At 47.3% G+C, this 24,200-nt stretch overlaps 1 long non-coding RNA gene and 1 pseudogene across 1 annotated transcript in view; both read right to left on the reverse strand.

The window, feature by feature from the left end:
* Positions 1-354: 354 nt before the first annotated feature.
* LOC131922839 (cytochrome c oxidase subunit 7B, mitochondrial-like) lies at positions 355-2,655 on the reverse strand (annotated as a pseudogene).
* Positions 2,656-14,337: 11,682 nt separating this feature from the next.
* Positions 14,338-24,200, reverse strand: part of LOC131922704 (uncharacterized) — a 30,224-nt gene continuing 20,361 nt past the window's right edge. Inside the window, exons 3-4 of the long non-coding RNA XR_009382367.1 lie at positions 16,635-16,737; positions 14,338-15,550 (exon numbers count right to left, since the gene is read on the reverse strand). This is a non-coding gene — a long non-coding RNA (uncharacterized LOC131922704). The remainder of the gene's footprint in view (positions 15,551-16,634; positions 16,738-24,200) is intronic.

Here is a 24,200-nt window from a genome sequence, read left to right on the forward strand (position 1 = left end):
TCTCCCTAAACCCAAAGAAACTGTAGATGGGAATTGTGGGAAATCATGCTGGTGCTCAGTCCCTGAGCATCGCTGAGGCCTCCCTTCCATCTCAGTGGAGCTCAACGCAGGGACTGGTGGCCTTAAATACTCTTCCTCTGCCATCCACCAAGTCCTACTCACCTGGTGGACAGAACCTCCTCGGCAAAGCCCACTCTGGCCTCTGGTCTGTTCCTACCCAGCCAGGGTCTCCCGGGCACATGGTACAGCTGTATGCCCCTTCCCACCCTAGACCATGAACTCATGGTGGCATCTTTTCTTTCTTTCTTTCTTTTTTTGTTTTAAGGTTTCAGAGGTACTTTATTTTTTCTTCAATATGCTATATTTTAGTGAACACATGATTCTTTGACTTGGAATCACTTCTAAGGTGATTTCGAAACAATCCCTTGATTATTGTAGCAGCTGCCATGACTACTGATCCCTCCATTCCTTTGGGGCGACTCTGCCAACAGGAGACAGGTTCCATTCTATGCCAATTTGTGTTGCTGTGTATGTCCCTGCAGAAACACAGATGAGGACTCCACCGCTAACCTAGCATCTCCACATTGGTCATGGAAATCAGGTGTCCGTTTCCGGTGGCTCTCCTTACCACCGCTTGCTGAAAGCTTTGATCTTGCAGACGGCTTACTGCGTTTTTTGACAAAAGGCAACATTGCGGAGAAGAAGATGGAACTGCGGTGACCACAGCACTGCCTGGCTGCAAATTTGCCCCAGCTACCCTCACAAAGAGCCCTGAAAAACAAGAATCAGCATCTTCCCTTGTTGGAGTTCTCTGTGTAGCTCTGCACCCTGAAGAGAGGGAGGATGTGTGCAGGTTTAGGTGAATGGAGCTTATATTGTCTGCCGAGCTGGAGGAGGACAATGATTTAAAACAGCACAGGACTGTTCACATCCATCATAAATACATCAGGGTATTTGTCGAGCAGGTCTGCCTTAGCAACCACCACAGATGGGCTGGCTTTGGCCAACTGAAATTGACTCGTTGGCAGTTGGAGAGGCTACCAGCCCAAGGTCAGGACATTGGCTTACTTGTTTATCCTGAAAACTCTTTTGGCAGCTAGCCAACGGACGCTTTCTTCTGGCATTTGTACATGGTCATCCTGGGTGTCTGTTACCTAATTCTCCCTTCTTATATATACTAGGCAGACTGGGTGGGGGGGTCACCCCTACCTCTCATTACCTCAGTCACCTCTGTAAGACACTGGATCTGAAAACTCTATCCACAACACTGCAGCTTAGGCTATCAATATACAGATTTGGACGGAGACACATTCAGTCCCTACAGTCACACAGCGAGTACCCAACAAAGTCAGACCCTTGCCTACTAACTAGACTCTTTCTAATCACATCCCTCATCAGCCAGAATGAAGCAAAAATGAGAGAAAGTTCTGGAAAATCAGTTACTTCCAGTTCAATGCTCTGGAGGAAGCCTTTGACGTGAGCACCTGTTAGGCCTGATCTTACCCATTCTATTGGGAGGCTCATCTTCGTGATTCATGGGGGTCCCCAGGTACCTTGCAGTGTGAGTGGATTGGCTACTCGGGCTTGTTGCTGTGACCCCCATCCTTCACATAAGAATTTTCCACGATGGATACACACACACACACACACACACACACACACACACACACACACACCACGTGCAGCAGGAGCTGCTGATGCCTTGGTTTGCACCCCACCTACTTCCAGGCCCACTCTGAGCACTTGTGACCTCAGGAGACAGAAGAGGTCACAGGGAGGCCTCCATGGAGACGGGCTAGGGCACCAGCAACCTGAGCCTGCCAGAGGCCTCCCTCAGCCGTGTGAGAACTGTCTTCATCCTCACAACTAGTGAGCCTACCGACCCCAGGAAAGTCTAAAAGGAAGGGACACTTGTGTTGTGTTGGGAGAAAGCCCTGATACAGTGAACCAGTGTTGCATGTCACAGCAGAGAGGGGTACAGGCCAGGGGCCTGGGTGACCAAGGCTTGAGGAGAAGGCGGTGACTGAGCTGAGCCTGGAATAGAGAGAAGAATGAGGCTAGATGGAAGGAGAAGGCCCAGTACAGGATACAGCCTGTACAAGGGAAGATTCCCATATGAGCCAGGTGAGCATAGGCTGAGAGGAAGGTCCAGCCCTCTTAAGTAGAGGCCAGGGCTGTAAATATACCTCTGGGGGTGCTAAAGGCTGTGTCTGCTGCCAAATGAGCTCCACGGACAGACAATGACCAGAGTGGCCAGTCTGCTCTCTCTCGGCCTCTACACCTCTGCTGCGTCTGAACTGAATCCTGCTCTACAGTTTGGCAGGCCCCAAACACCCTCTCCACGGTCAGCATTATTGCTTTCCAGGAATCTCCTGTTTTTCAAACTATTTTTACCAAGATGTGATATTTTGCAAGCCCCGGGGCCCATCTCCCCCCTTTTCAGCTGAACCGATGAAAACATTCATCTTCTAGACCCAAGCAGTCTCCCTGACACCCCACCCTCACTCCCAACTCACCCCAAGTTTTGGCGAAGAACCAGAAGTCCTGTATGTGGAACACAGGCCTGTTTGTCTCCACCAGAGCTGGCAACACCGAGGGGCTGTGGTACACTCGCTCCTTGACAATGCACACATTGGCCGCCACTCCAAGGACCATGCACACATCCACTGCAACCCCTGCATGCTTGCAAAAATCCAGGAAGGCTCATTTCTGTATATATTTTGACAAGAATTAAGGGCAAAGGCCCTTTACAAAATATTTTCCAGGGAGCCATATTTCAGACTTGTTCTGCAGCTTGGTGACTCCTACCCCACAGAAATTCATCAATACAGTAAATATTTATTCAAATTCCAAAGTGAATATAGGCTGGTGATGGAGAAAGTGCGTAAGGCTTGATGGTGCTTGGCACTTGGCTCTCATTTTAACTCAGCCTTGCAAAAAAACTGCGGTGTTTACCAGCTCACAGTCATCCTCCTGCAGCCCCAGCAAACTCATCTTAAGGCTGGAAGATGTGTTGAGGTATGGAGAAAGGGACGTTATCCAAGTTTCATGTATATTGATATTTATGAGAAAAATTTGAAATCCCACAATAAGTACACAAAGCAGAAAAGCTGAAGGTTCCCTCGGTGGCACGCTCTCCTGTCCTCAGATACCTCTTGGTTAGGTAAGCCACACAGGGCCACAGTCATCTCTGTAGCTGTGACAGTTACCTATTCCAGTGGCTGCCTCCAGCAGTCACAAAAGTGTTTGGGACACAAGATAAAGCCACACAGCCTTCCAACATGATGTTTAACTGAGAAACGATGCTGTAGAGACCTTGTGAGGAAAGAGTCCTATTGAGAAATATTCCTTCACACTGTGAAAATTTGTCACTCTGACTGGTTTAATAAAAAGCTGAATGGCCAATAGCTAGGCAGGATTTTTAGGGCAGAGAGAACACTGGGAAGAAGAATGTAATTCTTACCTGATAATTGTTCTTATTGTATATAGTTTTTTATGTCATAGTTAAAACCTTTCCTTTTTTATTTAGACAAAAAGGGGAAAATGTTGTGGAATATTCCTTTATACTGTGGAGATTTTGTCACTCTGATTGGTTTAATAAAAAGCTGAATGGTCAATAGCTAGGCGGGATTTTAGGGGGAGAGAATGCTGGGAAGAAGGGTGGAGAAGCCAGACAAACACAGAACAAGTCAGACACACAAACTGGGATAAAGGTAAAAGCCACGTGGTAGAGAGTAAAGTAATAAAAATATGGGTTAATTTAAGTTATAAGAGCTAGTTAGGAACAAGCCTAAGCTATTGGCTGAGCTTTCATAATTAATAAGAAGTCTCTGTGTCATTTATTTGGGAGCTGGCTGGCCGCAGGACAGAGAAAGACTAGCTTCTTTCACACAGTGTATCAGGCAGCTAGAGTCAACCTGTACACCTTCCTCTGGGACTTACAGGACAAGGCCCTGCAGGATGCACCACTATAATCCCTGATAGTCTTTTTACCCTAGCAACGTAACCCGCCACAAATGGTGGGTACACATAGTGCAAGGAAAAAAAATCACACCTGATTTCTCCTTTTCCTGTGGTTTATAAGAAAGTTTGCAAAGGAAGAGATGTGCAGGAGGCTGGAATATAGGACAATGAAGACCTCCACAGGAACACGAACATCCTTGGCCTGTGCCATGGACAGACCGATGTGAACTGTTACGGTCCATCACTTTAATTCATACAATTTTGTGTTACAAAGGAAAGATGGTGATAAGAGGACCCCCTTTTTACTTGGGACTGGAGAGGTAGCTCACCCTGAATGAGAGAATGTACCTTTGTCTTAAGTCATTACCGTATCACACTTCACCCATCTCACTTCTCGCTGCCCTCTATCTGTGACTTTGATTCTCAATGCAATAACTTAGAGATCCATGTGTGTCCAATCTGCCGGCCCTGGGAATATGGTAAAGGAGAGGACACACAAGCCCCTCACTCATCGAGTTTCTATAGGAAATGAGGAACAACAAAAGCAATAATAAAAGGTCACTACATGATGCCCTCAATGAAGGATAAAAGAGGCTCTCTGTGGAAAATAAATGTTTTCCTTTTAGGGTCTTATCTATCCTGCACTAAACTCAGAGACCATCAGACACCTCATATGGCTGGAGTCCTTTCCTAGCCTATTTCCATCCCTAAGCCTGAGAGATGGTCATATCTAAGAGGGCCCTGATCTAACCACCCACTCATCTGTGCAGGGTGAGACAGAAAACAATGATGATAGACCCGCCCAGAGGAAGTATGAGGAGAAACAGGAAGTACCTAGAGAAAAAAGGAAGTAAAGGAAACAGATCCTTAAGATAAAGGAATATGTTAGCTAGCAAAAAGTTGACTCTCAACTAAATACACTGGGGAGAAGTTGGCAAGAAAGTGAATGGAGAGCACCTCACAGTTTGTCCTCCTCTGTGGACAGAACCAGAATCACAGTCACAGGTCATTGAAAGTTCCCCTTATGGAACATGCAACACCAACAGAGATAATTTCCGTTGCCCTGGCCAAGCTTTGCTAATTAAGGAAAATGGAAACCCCAGAGCCCAGGAACTGACCGATTTGTTCACTTTCGCCTGGCCCTATACAAACCACAATAGCAGTGCCGGCTGGGCAGATGAAACCTTTGAGAGAATCCTCCAGTCATCTGGGGTCTTCGTCTAACGTGTATGCTGCGGGAGAAGGAGAAGGAGATACAAATATCTCAAGGCTGCACGTGCATTCACATTGCTGTTCAGAGACTCAAAGGGGCTGTTCTTCTTTTCTCTACGTCTTCATCTGATACTCCTCACGAGACTCTAACCCATGACCACCTGGAGCAGCTACGTCTGGCCAGTTAGTGACAGCTCAGGCACCCCACTTACGCTCTCTCTGTTCAGTCTGAACATCCAGTCAAAGTTCAAAGTTCAGTCCCCCCCGAGGAGAGCTTGGGCTTCAGGTCTCCTCAGGACAACTCGGACTTCCTCCCTCTGTTGCCTTGCTTCCTTTCCAATATGGTGGCCAAGCATTTGGAGGAATGGTGGATGGTTGCCACGTTTTAGACGAAGGAAAAGCCATCTCTGATATCACCACTGGAGAGTTCCCTAGCCATATTTTTAAAATTAACTTCTACTTGCTCCTTCGCGAGTGTCCATGGTATGCCCATCCAGCTAGAGCTGAACACGGATGAAGAGGAGGCTAGTCTTCAGTTTGACTTCTGCGTGACCCAGGATGGTGCTACGTTCTAGAGACTTAAATTTTGTTTCCCTCACATTATCCAACAACTACCCTGTGTCTCAATCATCAATTCTGCAGTTGGTTATTAGCACTGGGTCTGGCCTCTTAAGGCCTGTTACTATCAGCCCGTTGCTAATCCTTCCATTCTGTTCTGGAAATGGCCAAGAGGCAAAGGGCAGGACCTAGTCCAGACTACATCCCCAGACATAACTGGGCCAGGTAACTGGAAATTCTTTGCTGGTCGGTCCCTCCAAGAACATTCTGGGTAGTCAGGTGACCGATGAGTGGGGGCCACCACCACCACCACCACAGTGTTAGGTGTCTACCTCTGTGTGGGGTCCAGGTGAGAGTGTGGCATCACTTTCTTCAGTTTGGTGCATTTGACACGTTCTTCCAGACTGCAGACACTCTTCTTTAATGCACTGAGGGAGGCATGCCACTAACCTTGATGCTTTGGGCTTCCGTTGAAATCCAGCTGTGCCCTGACCAAGTTACTCCATGTTGTGTGAAGTGATAGTTTTTCAAGCTGGGTCTTGTCCTGAAGTACTCCATTTCACAAACAGCATCTGATTCCATTTTGAATGAAGAATCAGAGGCACAGTGACTCCATACCCCATTGTCCACATAAACACCACCTCATGTATGACACCTACCATGAGATACAGACCCATTAACGGCTTATTCCTAAAAGTGAACAGAGCACCCACCTACAAATTTATCAGGGTACCTTGAGATCATATGAACTCGTGGACATAGTGACATCACATAGGAAAACCAGGCCTGAGAATCAATCAGACACACCAGATGAAGAAAAGTGACAGCTCCCACTAACCTGCCATGTGACCACCTGGTGTGTGCATGAAGGGACCCACAGGCAGAGAATGCCCAACAGTCCCAGGAGCTCTGCTAGGCTCTGTCCTGCTGCTGCTGCTGTATGCGTCTTGAATTGCTTTCCATCTGTCCATCTGACTGTTCATCTGGACTCAGTCCATTCCTCTGCTTCTACAGCGTCCACAACCACATTCCTCACATGGGCAGCTCAACTCAACCTCAGACACAAGTTAACTTTGACCCAATAGCATGACTCCATAGTGGTGTTTCCAGCAGAACTATAACAGGGTTTGTTACATGATCCCAACAGAGGCTCTCCATGTATCTATGTGCTTTCCCTCTCTCCTGCCTTTCTGTAAAGTCTCCTTGAGCTATATGTCAGGTTCTTTAACTATTTGCAGCTATTCTATAACTTACACACACACACACACACACACACACACACACACACACACACACACACACACAGGGAGGGAGAGGGAAAGAGAGAAATCTGAGGATAAACATTAGTAGATTGGAATAAAAGAACCTGTGTTTGCTGTGGCTGACTGTCAAGGGAGACTGGGATGGATTACCTAGCATACTTCAGCCATTGAAACAACATAGTTGTGAATCTCTGTTATTCAGTAAATTCTGACCTTATGGAATGACACAAACATGTCCATCTATGTTTCTGCCATAGCATGTTCATGATGAGCCCGCACACTCACCTGGATGCACTACAAAGGTGTGTGACCAGGGTCCCCAATTCTAATCCAGAGGTTTCTCCTCTCAGTGCCCATGAGGCCGAGTCCACCAGGCGGCCTTCAAGCTCTCTGCATATTATATCTTCCTCCTGCCACGGAGCAACAGAGCTCAAGACCTGCTTGTCACTGGCTGAAATCTGTTTCATCCATAATTATGGAAAAAAAAAAACAATTGAGGATGAGACCTCCCGCCTTGGCTTCTAATGTTAAGGAACTTTAAAAGTCCTCTCCTTCACGACACAGTTTAGATTTCAAGGCTTGCCTTGTTCCCTTTGCATCCTGACATAACAATTCTAATTATTTACCAGCCTCCCCCGAGGAACAACAGATGGCCCAAACTGAAGAAAGAGAACCGGAAGGAAGCTCTACCCACAAAAACACCACAGTAAAGGGACATGAGCAGCTTGTCAAAACAAAGCAAGAAAAAAAATCTTTGTTTTGTAAACCTATTACTGAGACCGAATCCAACGCTTGGCCTCCCCTCATGGACATGCTCTGATTCTCGGAAGAGTCACACTCATACATGAGTGGGGACAGAGGGTCTAACCGGGCTGGAGAGATAGCCCGCCAGTAGAGTGATTGCTGTGTACGAGCGTGAGGACCTGAGTTTAGTCCCTAAAACCCACATTTTAAAAGCCAGGTGCATTAGTGCAAGCTTGTAATCCTAGGACTGGGGAAGCAAAGATAAATGCTTCCTTGGGGCTTCCTGACCAGCCAGCCTAGCCTAATTGGCAAGCTACAGGCTGAGATACCTTGTCTCACAAAACAAGATTCTGAGGAATGACACCTGAAGTTGACTTCTTACCTACACACACATACACACACACACACACACACACACACACACGTGCACATCCCTGCTGGCTGGATACTCAACCCTTTCTTTCCTACTCTCTCGACTTTCTAGTTAAGACACAACACTCGTCCACAGGTTCCCACAATAAAGAGAACCAGGCAGTTTTACTGGTGACAGCAGCTGGAAGGTCCAACTGATGCCCTCTTCAAAGACGGAAGTAGACAGGTGGGGCCTGACCTCAGACATCCCACTTTTACACAACTACTAACTTACGCTGATTCTCTTTTGCCAAGAGTTGGAAAGGCTTCCGGACAAATCGCCACAGCCTCTTTCAGAAAACATTAAGGAAGGTGAACAACTGTGTGGCTTCCAAATGCCCTCCATGTAGAAAACATAGGTCAAGGTCAGGGAACACCAAAGTACACAGTCTGAGAGTGACACAAGCAGCTTGTCTTCGCTCACGGACCACTCCAGCAGCTTCCTCAAAGAGGCAATGCGTGTGATGTCTGATGAAATCCTGCATGCATATGGCACCTTAGTTTTCAAAAGATCCCTTCATTTCCCCCCTTTGATCTTCTCAAAGCCCCACGAGGTGGGTACCATGAATGCTGGCATCTCCTTTGGGCACAGAGCAGTCATTTGAGGGATTCAAGGTGATCAGCTTCATACAAACCCCAATATCTCCACAGCAGTTTCTTCCCACTGTGTCTGGATGAGGCAGTTAGACAGAGGTGGTCCTTAAGAAGTAGGACACTGAGGTGCTGTTGGAAGTTTATAGAGAGGCAGTGGGTGTCCACTGGCTTGTGGTGGGCTTAGAAATGAGAACCTGGCTGCCCATCCTGGCTCTCACGGGCTCACTGTAGCAGTTGGGGGAAATCCTTGAGCCTCTCTTGGCTTACCTGCTCTACCCATGGCAAAGTCATAATCATAGCTCTGCTAGTCCCTCCCTGGGATGTTCAAAATCACAGGGAAACAAGCATTGGTGTGCACTGTGTTTATGGAGGAATTTTCAGACACCCAGCTTTCAGGGGTGATGCCGTTACTGCTCAATCCCCTTAACTACCTGGGGTCCAGTTCCAGCTCTTTCCAGTTTCATGTTGGGTACCCATCCCGACATCTGTGCTCCCTTATTTCAAGAAGGCACCAAGGGGACACGTGCAGCCAGGTGATCTAAACGAGTCCTTTGTTCTTGCTTCCAGGAGACTGGTGGGAAGAAGTGCCATGACCATGGTAGCCGTGGTACTGTTAAGTTCTCTGCCTGATAAGTAGAAGTCTTCACAAAGCGCTTGATGCATGTTCCTCTTTTAATCTTCATGATAACAGAGTTGGTGCACAGAGCAACACGCATCACATGGGATGCCAGAGAGGAGTTGAAGAAGGTGGACTTTAGCTACAAGGGATTGAACTAAAGTCCCTATGTATTCGCTAGTCTCTTCTCTGGTCCAAGATTCCCCCATCCCTCCCTGTAGACAGATTTCTTTAATGGTGATACTTTAAACAAATACAACAAATGAAAAAAGTCTTCCCAGTTCACGGGGAAAGTCGATCCAGGGCTACAGGTACTGGTTTGCCTTTGAGCCGTCAACATGCCACCCCCACATCCTCCCTTCTGATAGCAACACATCTTCAGGGTGTAATACATACAGGACAATGCTCCAACTTCATCTCCCACGAATTCTCCAGGCACGTAACTGCCCATTGTGAGGTGCCTCTGGAAAGTGCTCTCAGGCATGAAAAGGAGACTTGCAAGGAAGCCCCTGCTGTTTCTCAACCCCCCCCCCCCCAAATAGTATCACCTATGTTTCTAGTTTTTGGTACTACCTTTAAAGTTGAAACAGCTATCATTTGAAACAAGATTCACGCAACTTTAATGAAGGTCTTTTCCAAAGTTCTACAATGGCTGCTATGACCACTGGGAATTTAAATCCAGGGCGGAGTGTTTGTCTAGCATGCAGGAGGCCCTGGGTTCCATCCCTGGCATCACAGAACAGCCACAAAAATCGCCACTCCCACTAGCCTTTGAGTCCCCCATACTGATTGAATGGTGATGTCATTCTGAGATACAAAGCAGATGCTGAGGTAAAAGGATGGACGGTGTCTATCATCTATGACTCTGTTTGCAGAGGCTGAATGAATCCATCAAACATCAATGAACCATTCACACCATAACTGAAACTAGCAGAGGGCAGAGTAACCACTAGGTTCCAAGAAAGAGTATCCTGAATAAGGAGTGTTCTAGTTAGCTGTAACTGTCAATTGGATATTCATCTGAGAAGTGGTCTCAACTGAAGGACTGTCCAGGTCAGATTGTCCTGTGGCCATGTCTGGGGGCGTTGTCTTGAGTATTAGTTGATGTAGGAGGTCTCGCCTCACTGTGGGTGGCATAATTCCCTAGGCAGGTGATCCTGGGCTGTACAAAATAGCCAGCGTGAGCGAGCAAGTGAGGCAATAAACATTGTTCCCCTGCTTCTGCTTCAATTTCCTGCTTCAGCTCCTGTCTTGACTTTCTTCAACGATGAATTATGACCCAGAAGTATAAGACAAACACATTCTTTCCTCCCTTAAGTTGCTTTTGGTCAGAGTGTTTTATCACAGCAACAGGAAGAGATTAGAACAGTGACAGAGACTGAAAAAATTCACTAGAACATAGCTTATTAAATGCCTGGTTGTATGACTCAGGATACAAAGGATATAGGAGTAGACAGAAGAATAAATCAATGTAAGTGAGTTCTCACAGGGGACGTGCCATGGAGAGGAGACTAAGTGGATCTTATTAGCTGAGCAAAGAGTTGACGCCAAGGGAGAGGCTTGGTCAGAGGAAGAAAACGAACAGTCCCAGTGGCTGGAGCGGAGACAGCCCCAGCTCACACGTTCAGCTTACAGGGTTTTGATTATGTTGTTGCCATTTGTCACCTTCAGGACAATGTCAGTTACATGAGACCTTCAATTCTTTACGGTAAAATAGACTTTTGTTAAATGGTTTCCTGACTGTAGGCTAATGTAAGTGTTCTGCATGTGTGTAAGGCAGGAGACACTGAGATGGGATGCGTGGTAATTGGACTCATGAATTCATTTTCAGTTTCTATAGGTTTAGCGGCCTGTGTTCCTGTTGTCGGTTGAGCAGCCTCAGCACAAGGCATGACGGGATAATGTATGCCAGTACGTTCAACAGCCCTCTCCTGAGGGATGAGAAAGCACAGTGTGGGGAGTTTTTATAGAACCAATGTGAAACAGTTGATGACTTACGTCATCTATGACTCTAGTAGTTGAAACCAGGCAAATCTAGCAAGGGATCACTTGGACCAGGACTGAAACAAGCTGAGCTATGGCATTTACACATCCCCAGGACAGGTGCTCTTAACACAGCTGCTCTCAAGCCACTGGCATGACCTCACAGAATGGGCAACCAGGAAGAGAGGAATACTGGCATGTCGCGGTGATATATTTCTGCCATAGAAGCACAATATGCAAATGCTGCCAGGACACCAGGCAATGAGGAAATAATTAAGAAGCTGTGTTCTAAGAAGTTCCTACCTTTTTCAGTGTAACTTATTTAACTGTAAGCTTACATAGTGTGTTCTTTAAAAAGTGGCTTTGCGTATACCAAATAAATCACAGACTTTCTGAAAATGTGGCCTGGGCTCTTGGGAACAAGCACCAGAGATGGTCAGCATGCTGTTACTGCATGGGCCTAACACAGGGAAGTGAATCTCATGGGGACAGTTCATGCGGGGAGTTAAAGAGACACAAAATTCACTTTGTTCCAAAGAGAGGCAAGAGGAAGAAGCAGCTTTAGAGAGAGCGCAGTCAGTTATGGGAGGTGCCAAGGGACTTGAGCAAAGGGGCAGACTAGTGTGGCCTTTTAGGAAGCCTGAGAGCACTGCACAGTACGCACAGTATGGAACAATGGAAGTTCGCGTGGTACTCCTTCAAGGGAAGCAAGGGAAGTTTGATGTTAGAGTGGTGCATCAACACTGTGGGAGACTTTGAGCCCGGTGCTTGGGTGCGGGTAGAAGCAGACACAGAGGGTCAGACAGGATGACTCAGAGAACTGGAGGACCAGGGCCGAACTGAAAACACTGGGGAGTTGGGTGACTCCCTGAGCCTGCTGGATGATGGGGGCAGCCAGGGAGATACACCTGTGGAGATGCCTGGTGCTGACTGAGGAGACACGGGGTCAGGGCCTCAGAGAGAAGGATGCTGTGGAAAGAGCCAGCAGGAGCTTCACCCTGCCTGGGCTAGCAGAAGTCGAGGGGAATCAGTTCTGTGGGGACCCAGGAGGCAGAGTTTCAGCTCTTGTCCTAATCTGGAAGGGGACAGGAGGGGAGAGGAGAAATAGAAGCAGAAGGTTCCAGAAGAGAAGCCCCCAGTCAGCAGGGAGGAGGACCAGGCGAAAAGGTCACCAAGATAGGGCCATTTCCAAAGGAGAAGAGGAAGTGCAGGTGAATGGGCTAAAATGGGGAAAATAAATTGATTTCAGGCTAGGGCTATGCTCTGGGCCGGCTTACCTGGAATGCATCTCCTCACGACACCGGGCTTTGCCCGTGTGGATCAGGGCGTTTGTATCAAAGAGAAGCACCATTGGTCAGCATACACATGCCCTAGGAAGCCTTGGCACTCTGAACTAAAGACGAGAAAGAGTAGGCCCTTCCCGATGGTCAGCAATGACTTAAAAACCCAAGATCTAAGCAGCCAGACGCAGAGCACAAGAGGAACAGGAGAGACGTCTCCCGACGCCGGGATGTGATTGTGGTTTGTGAGATAAAATCCGGTGGCCCTATCCAGTCAGTTCCTTTGAGGGGATCCTCTGTGGCCTAAACATACTTGTCTGTCTCTTGAGAGGGGAAAAAAAGTCATTTATTACATTTTATTTTAGTGGGTATGTGCGTGCGCACACAAATGTTCACATGTGGGTCACTACTTGGCCGTGGAGGTCAGAGGACAGCTGCTCCTACCGTGTTAGTCTTCGGGTCTGAACTCGGGTTGTTGCCGTGGTTGACTGCACACGCCTTTACCACTGAGCCACCTCACCAACCTTTAGAGGAAATCTTTTTAAAACGTCCCCAAATAACAAAGATAAAGTGCAACCATCTTCCTGACGGGATGTGCTGCCCATGTACACCATCTATCCCAAACACCAGGAACATCATCCACAGGCTGTGTTCTCGGGTTCTTCTCGAGCACTGAGCACTCTTCAAACCGCAGAAGCCAGTTCAACCGGGTTCTCGATGCTCTGGCTGTGGCTTATGTTTACTGGGGGGAAAAACAAGATCCGAGCCAAGTGGAAAGACAATACCCCACTCACTGTGTTTGACTTAACATATTTCATAGACACAAAAATGAAGCTTACAGTTTATTTCCAAATTTTAGTAATTCCACCAATTCTTTTTGCATTTTTTTTGCAATTTTTTTTTCTGAAAAAAAAAATCCAATTTCCATTCTTGCTTTATTTTACAAGGCATTTCATCACTTTTTAGTTTGTCCTTATGTGAGTATGTATATGTTTTTTATTTTGTTTCCAGCCCTTAAAAATCCATGCCCTGCTTTTTCCTGTTGCCTTAGTTGAATGATAAATGTTTCTCTACTCTTCATGCTCTTTATAAAAACCACCCTGCATCCCGCTTTGGTCCTTCTTTACTTTTCCTTCTTTTCTAATTCTGTCTCTTCAGCTACATGGATTGTTCTGCAATTAGGGAACAGCAGAAAAAAAACAAATAAAAATGACAAGATTGTTGGCAGGACCACGAGGAAACAGACAGACTCAATTTTACTGGTGACACTGTAAATGGAAAAAAAGACAACAACAACAAAGGCTACAGAGCAATTTCGCAGTATGTGACAAGCCATAAAATTCATTCCCTCCCCTTTGACCCAGTAAGTTCTCGAGGGGGAAAATGTCCTGAGGAATAACTCCAAGGAAACAAAAACATATTTGCAAAAAATACCTCAAGCCTGCCATATATTAAAACGAAAACTGGGAATGGCCCAAGAACCCAGCTTGAGGAAGTGGTTTAGGGGAATGCACTCCATAATGTAATGGAATATCTCGTGCCCCCAGGAAGACAATTAGGAGATGGTTAGGAAATCCGGGAGGGATCATGCAAGACCCACTGAGTAGGAAACAGAAGGGGTCAAAGGTCAGAATGTGTGTCTGCTGCAGGCTGTGCGTCCACCTTGCCCTCCTCATGGGCCCCTTGGACGAACCCCATTAGTGTAGGCAACACACACACCTGAGCAGGGAAAGGCAGTTGGGAGGGAGGAGGAGGCCATCTGAGTCTGACCTAACTTGATAGCATTTGAATTGCATTTCCAGATCTTCTGTCACCATCGTCCACTGAGACCACTGACCCCCCCAGCTCATGACTGTCTCACAGTGTAAGCATCTACCCAGCCACTTGCTATGGGAGTCAGTAGAGTGGAACAGACTGGTGGTCTGGCCCATTGTCCTGCGACTGTCACTCACTTAAGAGCAGATTGTCAGGAGAGAGTGTAGTTTTTGATAAATAAGGAGCACCAAATGCAGGACCAGTGAGCGTGAACACACAGCCACAAGGCCCCCCGTCATCTCAGAGATGCAAACACAGCTCTTCCGTCTGTGTCCAACAGGTTTTCCTCTGCTTGGGCTGTGGAACCCAGACCATCACCTCCTCAAGGTTCCACTTTATCATGGTTCTCTCTGCTTCCAGAAACCCCACCGTTATCCCCAGCGGCTCCTTCCTCCGTCGCCCCCGATCTTAACACACATACAGTGGACATTCCATCTCTTTAGATGGTGGACTGCTAATAAAGGCCTAACCCCAACCCTCTGGGGAGAAATCCCCTGGGTTGTTCCCGTTGCCAATTGCCCTGATGTAAATACTCCACTGCAGTTGAGCTCAAGCTACCAACATGACGAGATTGAATAGAGAAGAGATGCATAAAAATGCACAGCTCAGTGACATTCAGGTCACAGATACAGACAGTAATAAAATGGTTAAGAAAATGAAGAGCTTTGAATATTTATTATCTTCACTTTTAAACAAAACTTATTTAATTGTAAGCTTACAAAATCTGGTTTTTACAACATTTTAAATACTAGCTCATGAAATTCCTAAACTGTCAACAATCAGATCTTGCAAGCGAGCTCTGACCCTCTACTCCAGCACAATAACATATCTTGCCACTAAAATCTGGTCCATAACACAATTGCCGAACGACTTGTTCGTCTTTGGATACTGCCCCTCTTAGAGGAGAGGTCTCCAACGGGCCGAGGACAGCATCCTGGGGAGGCTTTCCTTTGACATTTCTAGCAAACCTTCCCTGCCTGCTTTAGTCCTGCTGTCCTCTCCCATCCTTTCTGCAGATTTTTGTATGTCACAGGTGCATGCTTCACTGGTGTCCCTTCCAATCTTCCCCGAGTGACCTCATTCACCACTAACGCAGAGCCCGCCAAGGAGACCTGGAATGGGAGCTCTATTGGTCTACTTTTCGTGGCTATAATAAAATGCCTGAGTGCCCGCTCTATGAAGAAAAGAAGCTTATTTTGTGCACAGTTTTGGAGGTGGACTTTCCGAGAATAAACAGATAAATGTGCACACGTGACGGTGACTTCGAATGGGCAGGGTGGCAGTGTGGGCCAGCCTGTGAAAAGGGTTCAGCTAGCATCAAACAACGAGGCAAATTTACCAAGGTTTTGGAAGATTGATAAAATCCTTCGAGCGACTGACCAAGATACCAAGGTAAACAGACAAGGGAGTTTACTTCCGTTGGTTGTACACACTTTTCCCTTTCGCCTGAACACTCCCTCGGCTGGGGATGCATTTCCCTTCGCTTCTCTGTCCCAGGGGAGTAGGGTCCATTCGGAAGTCTCCTGCAATCCTCTGCCACCCTGTGCCTCAGGGAACCACCTCTTCTCAGCACTCCCACAGCCCTTCGCTACCAACACCTTACTGAGCACCTGATGTATACTAGAACTCTTTCAGAGAAGCCGCTAGGGGACAAACAGACTTAAGTCCCTACCCTCATGGGGACGAACGGAATACAAAGCCCAGAAATGATTTCAAATGAAAGCACTGGACATTGGAGTAAAAAAGTCAAATAAAGCAGTGGGAAGTGGGGTGGGGGAAAGGCTCCTGTGTGCTCAGCATGGCAGCCTGCAGGACTACCATAGCAAAATGCCACCACTTAGGTGGCTTAAGTGAGAGATGTGTCCCCCACTGTTCTGGAGAGTCTGAGATCAAGAGGTCGGCAAGGCGAGGGTTTTTTCCTGCGGCCTCTGCCCATCTTCCGGTGTCCCTCTTCCTCTGTGAGCTCACTTGCAGGTGTCCCATTGTGAGTCTGTTGCCTCTCCTTCCCAGGGCTCCAGTCACTTTGTCAAGGACCTATGACCTCACAGCCATGTTATAAAGGCTCTCTATCCAAAACTAGCTGCAGTCTGAGGTTCTAGGGACAAGGACTTCAATATATAGATTTGACAGAGACAGCTCAATTCACAAAAGCAGGGAACATTCTCCCCCTCCTCAGGGTGACAATTTTGGACTCACCATGATGAATCCAAGTCTCTGTGCCACATGCTCCTCTCCATTAGTTGTGACAGTGCATTTAGGGATCAGGTCTCATTTCTTTGTCCCATGTCCCCCAGCTTATCTGAAGTAAGTATTTATTAAATTAACAAATAACTTTTATAGAGAAATTGAGTTTCAAATTTCATCAGTCTTTTGTTCCCTTAGTAGAGAACCTCTGGCCGGTCAGCAATGTGCCCAGTTTGGGAACAATTGCTATCAAGCCACCTGAGCGGCTCATGATGCATTCCACACTAATTTTTCCAGTGAGCTCTGAACTGCATCCAGCCACCTGACAGGAACACCAAAATTATATCTGACTTCCTAGTTTTGCAAGTTTGAGGATTATTTCTGACTTGGAAGCTATTCAGGTCCAAGAATATCAATGGTAGCATCTGTAAGCAGAGTTAATTTATTGCTCCATCTGCGCCATTCATGAACAACACCCATTGGGACTCCCAGGAAAAGGAGGTTGTGGGTTGAACCCTCAGTCAGAGGAGCAGTAAGCAGGTGGGCTCCCATTGGGGAAATGCATCGGGCAATGGCTAAGGGAGACACACAGTCAGGAGACAGAAAATGCCTTCTTCACACCCTCAGAGAAAACATAGCAGATGGAGCAGGAATGGCCTGGGGAAGGTGCATCCTTCTGCTTCAAAGTGGATAGTGGGCTCCTGCATTTCACAGGTACCATCTTATCCATGGGCTCTTGGGCTCCTTACTTAAGTATCATTGTTTCAGTGGGAAAGTAGCACCCATCCTTTCATTGTGAGTACAAGTATAGGTTACATTATCAGAAAATACAATTTATGGCCTTAATTTCAGTACTTACCTTATATACATTTATTCTCAATGAATGTCTACACACACGCACGCACGCACACACGCACGCACACACGCACGCACGCACGCGGGCTTTATACATGCTTCCACGTTCCTGAAAGGAAAGGATTTGGGCAATTTACAAAATCGCTTAAGATATAACAAGATCACACGACTTAAAGATGAAATGAACTTCTGCATAATAACTGCTACCAGATCTTTCTCACTGAGATTTGATGAAACCTACATGAACCCTGTGCGGAAGGACTTAGCAACCCAGTGGAAATAATGCTGCTCACGGGAGCCCGGGTTGAGGTCTCTGAGGGTGGGGAAGATTGCACCCCATACTTCAGACACTGTTCTGCCTAACAAACGAGGAAATGATTTTCTGTGTGGCGAGCAGTGGGGAGCTTCTGCAGGCTCTCAGCCTCGTAAGTAAGACATCCAACCTCTACAGTAAGTCCGGAATGCCTCGGTGTAAGACATCCAACCTCTACAGTAAGTCCGGAATGCCTCGGTAGCACTATGACGGACAGTGGAGGTGGGGCAGAGGACTAAGCGTTTGAAACATTCCCACGTAAGACAGCTACTCCCATTCCAGACAGCTACTCCCATTTCGTTTCTTACTGGATCTTTGGGAAATGGGGAATGTGGGGAGCAGTTAGGAGAGACACAACAGCAGAATCCACAGCAGTGAGACCTCCAGTGCCACACAGAACCGTCAATCATAGATGTCCACAGGCAGGAGACTAGTGGCAGAATCGGATATAGCATCCAGAGCGCTGCTCTGGCCTCTGAGTGGCCTGCTTTGACTAGCTCTGTCACTCAACTTGGCATCCAACTGTGCAAGGTGTTTGCTGTCTCAGTGGCTTTCTGAAGTCAGCGAGTCACACAAGAACCTCTGAGACAATCCCCTTTGAACCCCACAGTGTTGATGAAGAGTGCTCAGCAGCTGGAAGGAGAACCCTGCTCTGTGGGAGGCCCAGAGCTTCTTCCTGCTGCCATCCCAGCGGCCCTGAGGACTAAGTTCCAGATTCTGCCTCCATATTAGTTACTTTTCTTATTGCTATGATGGAGCAATGTCAGGAAAGATACTTATTCTGGCTTCCAGTCTGAGAGCACAGTCCATCATGGTGGGGAAATCCTGGTGGCAGGAGTTTGAGGAAGTTGCCCTCATTGTCTGCTGTGGGAGAAGCAGGGGATGATGGGTGCTGGGAGAAGCAGGGGATGATGGGTGCTGGGGGAAGCAGGAGATGATGAGTACTAGGAGAAGCAGGGGATGACGGGTATGGTGATATTTTATTTGTACTGAAATGTGATTTTTATTTGTATGTTAATAAATAAAGTTGCCTGGGGGTCAGAGATAATAGCAAGCCTTAGTAGAAGCTGGCCAGTTGTGGTGCACACCTTTAATCCCAGCACTTGGTAGGCAGAGCTAGGCAGATCTCTGTGTGTTCAAGGATACAGCCAGCATTGGAGACACACGCCTTTAATCTCAATACCAACCATAGAAGACCTGGAAGTCTGTACAGACAGGCAGTGACTAGGAGGTCATGTGGTTGGGTTTACAACCAATGAGAAGGCAGAATAGAAAGTCTATAAAAAAGACAGACACAGGAAGTAGGTCTCTTTCAGAGAGGTACAGTGAAGTGACAGTGAAGGGTAAGGTTTTTAGCTCTTAGCTATTGCTCTGACCTCTTGGCTTTCATCTCGATATTGGCTCTGTGTTTCTTATTTAATAAGACTGTTGGTTACATCTACAGATGGGTACTAGGAGAAGCAGGGGATTATGGGTACTGGTGGAAGCAGGGGATGATGGGTACTGGTGTTCAACTCACTTTCTCCTTTTCATTCAGCCCAGGATCCCAGCCCGTGGAAAAGCGCTACCTACCATCAGTGCTGGTCTTCCTGTGTCAGTTAACCTAATCTACAAACTCCACCACAGGCACATGCAGAGATTTGTCTCCTGGTGACTCTAAATCGATAGTCAATATAAACCATCACGGATCCACCCCTCTCCAAGGTTTATCTAGAGTTCCCACGGCTTATCAAGTCTTTGCCCTGAATTGCTCTCTTCTACTCAGGATGAGGACTCTGTGTGTATCATTCATTTGTTTGCTTTGGAAAACTCACCTTCTCTCCATGGTGATTTGCAAACTTTTAATCCTTTCTGGTTACTGCGAAAGAGACTATTGGGTAGGTAGAACCCATGTTTGACTGGAAGCCTGAGATTGGTGTGCCAGTCTGGTGGAGCTGTCCCGAGGACTCTATTCTGGGTTGTGAATGGCTGGCTCCTTCCTGGGTTCTTATGAAGAGGAAGGGACACGAATGTTCTACAGTCTTTTTATAAGGCATCAATCTCAGTTGCCCTGGTGAATTAACCTTCTGCTCAAAGCCCCATCTCCAAACGCTGCCACACTTGGAGCAAAGTCTTCAACATGTGTTTGGAGTGATAGTGACACTAACACTTAGTCTATGGCACAACCTGACATTTATGAAAATCGGAGGGATTTCATCTAAAATATGACCTGTCTGACTCCTTTTAGCATGAGCTAATGAAGTAAAGAGCCCTCACTAATCTTTACCTTTATTTTTTCCTAATTTTTTTTATAAATTACTGTTTTCAAACTTACCACTAAACAAAGAAATCCTCTAGGACCTCTTGCAAACAAGTGAATGAATACATAACTTTGGGAACCATCTTTTTTGTGTGTATATGTGTGTGTGTGTGTATGTTGTGTGTGTGTGTGTGTGTGTGTGTATGTTGTGTGTGTGTGTGTGTGTATGTTGTGTGTGTGTATGTGTGTGTATGTGTGTATGTGTGTATGTTGTGTGTGTGTGTGTGTGTGTGTATGTTGTGTGTGTGTGTATGTGTGTGTGTGTATGTTGTGTGTGTGTGTGTGTGTGTGTGTGTGTGTGTGTGTCTTCTAGAAGAGGAACATGGCCTCCGTGCCTCCTCGATCCTGACAGCTAGCAGAGACCAAGGAGTTTTGTACAGACAGTGGCTGTGGTTTCCACGGATGCTCACCATAGTATTCAGACTGAGGTCCAGAGAGAGGAGAAGATATAAGTAGAAGCCTACATCCTGGGAAGTATGGCAGAAAGATTCTTGACTAGACCATCTCCATCACTAAAACATGGACATTGATTCTCCAACAAGAGAGTCTTCCTGGACCCGTGAGGTGGCCACTGCACACAGAGCCTACACAGCCCCCTTCCCTGTGCCCCTCTGCTCAACTGTGCGAGATTTGAGGATAAGGAGACAAAGACTGAGCCAAGAGAAGTACCTCTCTCCTTATCTGTCCCCAGCTCAGGACTTTAACATGGCTGGACCCACCTGATTCTGTTCCTCAAATCCTTTGGGTTTCCCAAACTTTGGATTTTCACTACAGTGCTAGAATTGTTTTTTCAGGCTGTGATGCGTCTCTCTATTAAAGTGAATGCCAGGCGACTGCACAGGTTTTGTTTGGTTGTTTTGGTTTGTTGGTGGTGTTGTTTTGTTTATGTGAACAGGGTAACCACTCAGAGGCAGGAGCTACACCATTCTTTTGTGTGTGGATTCTGCCAATGGTTATTGAGTATGTATCAGGCACTGGTCTGGTATCTGGATTTCCACTATGTAGCTAAACAGACATGGTCTAACCTTCTTGGAACTTAGATTATGGTGGTAGGGTGGAGCTACAAATGTAAGCTAAGCATGTACCGTGGTGAGCATCAAGAGAGAGACTGACAGACCAGCAACTGAACAGGAGCAGACGTTATGCCCGGTAAGGACAGAGGTTGGAAACACAGCGCAGAGTACAATGGAAGTGAGGGGTGCTTTGATTCCACGGGGAGGAGTCAGGAGAGGTCGCAGTGAGGGAGGCACTTGAAAGCTGGGCAAGGCGGACTAGCCCCGGCCGATTCAGGGAAAGGCTGGTAGAGCCCGGCTGAGCCAGTGCAACACCGGGATGGGGGTGTGAGAAGAGAAGGGAAGAGGGGATGGATCACACAGGGCCTGTAGGGAGTCGAGATGGCTCTGTTCTAAGCCAGCTGTAGTGGGAGCACCTAAGGGGCTGGGGGCAGGGCTGTAAGCTGAGTTGGTTCTTCCTCTAGGTCACTCTGGCTATAGAAAAGGAAGCTACAGATAGATTCGGTGACAAGCATAGATGGTAAGACAGGCAAGAGGCCAACAAGGCTCCTGGTGAGAGCCGTTAATGCCAGACCTGGGCTGGAGCAGTGGAGACGGAGGGAAGCCCAAGAGCCAACCGACGGATTGTGACAGAGGTTAGAGGCTTTCAGAGGTCGCCGGGTAGACACCAGCTGCTTCTCAAAGGTGGATCCAGCACAGAAGCCCTTGGAGGGAAGATGAAGGGAGCCACATTGGAAACGCCAAGGTTTCTGAGCCACGAGTGCTCTGGGTGGAAGCGTCTGAAAGATGCTTAGGTAAGAGTGTCATGGGGCTCAAAGGAGAGTTGAGACTTCATCCTCCATGATTCCTGTGAGGCCCACAGCCCCAGTCACCAGACCTCAGACACGCAAATGAGTCTGCCATTCAGCCAGAGGTGCAACAAGCCCTCACTGTAGGAAGGCTAGCAACACTTTCTCAACGTCCAAATCCAACTATAACACTGCCGTTAATCGTCAAGAGTGAGCCGAAAGAGTTAGATACATAGAGAGGATCACGATCTCTCAATTTATCCCCAAGCTCCCTCCCCTATTAAAGTTTGGGTACTCAGGTCCCAGTATAATAAAATCTGGATTAAGTTGTAGAAGAGCTGAATGGGGCCAAGTCACCATGCCAAGTTTCAGTTAATACATTTTAAATGAAAACACACCAGCAAGATTTAGAACAAGGGTCAGGAATCATAAAGTAAATACCACAAAAATAATTCTTCATTGTGAAATGAAGGGTGTTATGCCCCTGGGAGTCTAAGATCGCTTTTCAATCAATCTTTTCACTTGGAGACAATTAGCAAAGCCCCGGCAGGCTCTGCTCATGCCCCGAATGAAGGAAAGAGCAGAAAAGTCAGGAAGCAGAGCCAGGAACTTATCCACCTTCATTTCTAAACTTGGCTCTGAGCTTTAGCAAGGTATTATTGCCTCAGTTGGAGGGTACGATTAACAGACCTGCAACCGGGCAAGAGGAGAGAGTGAGCGCCCTGAGAACAAAGAATCTGGTTGTGCAGACACGGAGAACCTTCTAGAAGCTAAATGAACCTCAGGTCTCGGGGAACACTCTGTTCTCTGAAGGTCACAGGTGCTGGGTCTACAGTCTGAAGTGAATCGGCTTCCTGGCCCTCTCTCTAACCCCAAGCTCATCTCAAATTCTTCCAGAGAACAGTGCCACCCACAGAGGAGGCAATCCTGCAACCACTCTCCTCGGCTCACAGTCAAGGGGCCATGCTGTCCTCTGTCAACATTGTCCTTCCAAACTGTCACAGGTGTTCTGTGTTCCTAGATGACTCTGGGACACGGCAGCCCAAGTCCAAGGCATTGAAGAGCCCCTCACGTCCACACCCACAGAGGGGTGACTAACCGAACTGTCCTGTGGGGGTGAGCGCACTGCCGCGAACCTAGGCCGGTGTCTTTCTTCCGTCTCAGCTGTTCTGATGTCTCAGACAAACACAGGAAGCAGCACATTACCAGCCCTATGACCCGGAAACTATCCCCTACCTACCACTCCTCCACGACCTCAGAGAGGCTGTGTCTCCTTGTGGTTCACTTGGACCTTTTGGTAAAGTCCACAGCTTTTTCCTGCAGTCCGCAGTGAATCGGCTTCCTGGCCCTCCCTCTAACCCCAAGCTCATCTCAAATTCTTCCAGAGAACAATGCCACCTTTTTCTTGGTGACCTCCCGTACCACCATCCTTATCCTCTCTGTCTCCGAGGTTGGCTGATATTCCCAGGCGGCCAGGGAGTGGCCAGCTGTTTACTAACTTGCCTACCTCCTGTGGACCTTAGTGAAAAGCACTTGCCGCTCACCCCCATGTCAAAGCTCCTTGAAGGTGTGGACACATGTTCTTTCATAGTAGAACCCAGAAAAATCCATCATGAACAAATGCACCAATGAGTTTCTGTGTTGGGGGGTGGTTGAATCTCTCAGCAAAGCAGACAGACAGGAGTTACAGCTAATGTGCCTGGTAGCTCAGCTTTTGTAACAGACGCTGTAGTCATCACCTCAGTGCTAGAATGAACACAGACACACATCTGTACTGAAATTTAGCACGATCTCATATTCTAGACTCCTCTGTATCAAAAGCAGCTACATCTGTCTGCCCTATATGGGGGGGTTGTTCTTAGTGAGCACAGGGACTCTCCACAGGCTAGCCTGGGAGCTGTACTTATACTGGCATCAATACTCTGGTCTCAAAACCACAAGTGAACCCAGGTGGGGAGAGAAATGAGGTGAGAGAACACATTCCTGAGGGTTTGTGCAAGCCAGAGCACGCGCAGTTTAAAGTCAGCTAGAAGGACAAAAGAGAGGCGTCAGGGCCCAGCATGGCTGACTGTCAGCCTCACAGTTGGACAAATGGACCACGGCTAGCAGTCTCCAGGCCAACACATTAGTATCATTTATCCTAATTAAGCCTGCTCTGAAGGGGGCCGGGGTCTGGCTGTGATGCGTTTGTGAAGCGCTTTGGGGAGCCAAGCAGCTTGTAGCCACCATGTCTGCTCAGAGAAAATAAACAATAATCGGCAAGTTGGCCCTGGATAGCAACCTAAATTTTAGAGAAGTCCTTTTCCAGGG

Source organism: Peromyscus eremicus, chromosome 12, assembly GCF_949786415.1.
Source record: "Peromyscus eremicus chromosome 12, PerEre_H2_v1, whole genome shotgun sequence".
NCBI classification, from domain to species: domain Eukaryota; kingdom Metazoa; phylum Chordata; class Mammalia; order Rodentia; family Cricetidae; genus Peromyscus; species Peromyscus eremicus.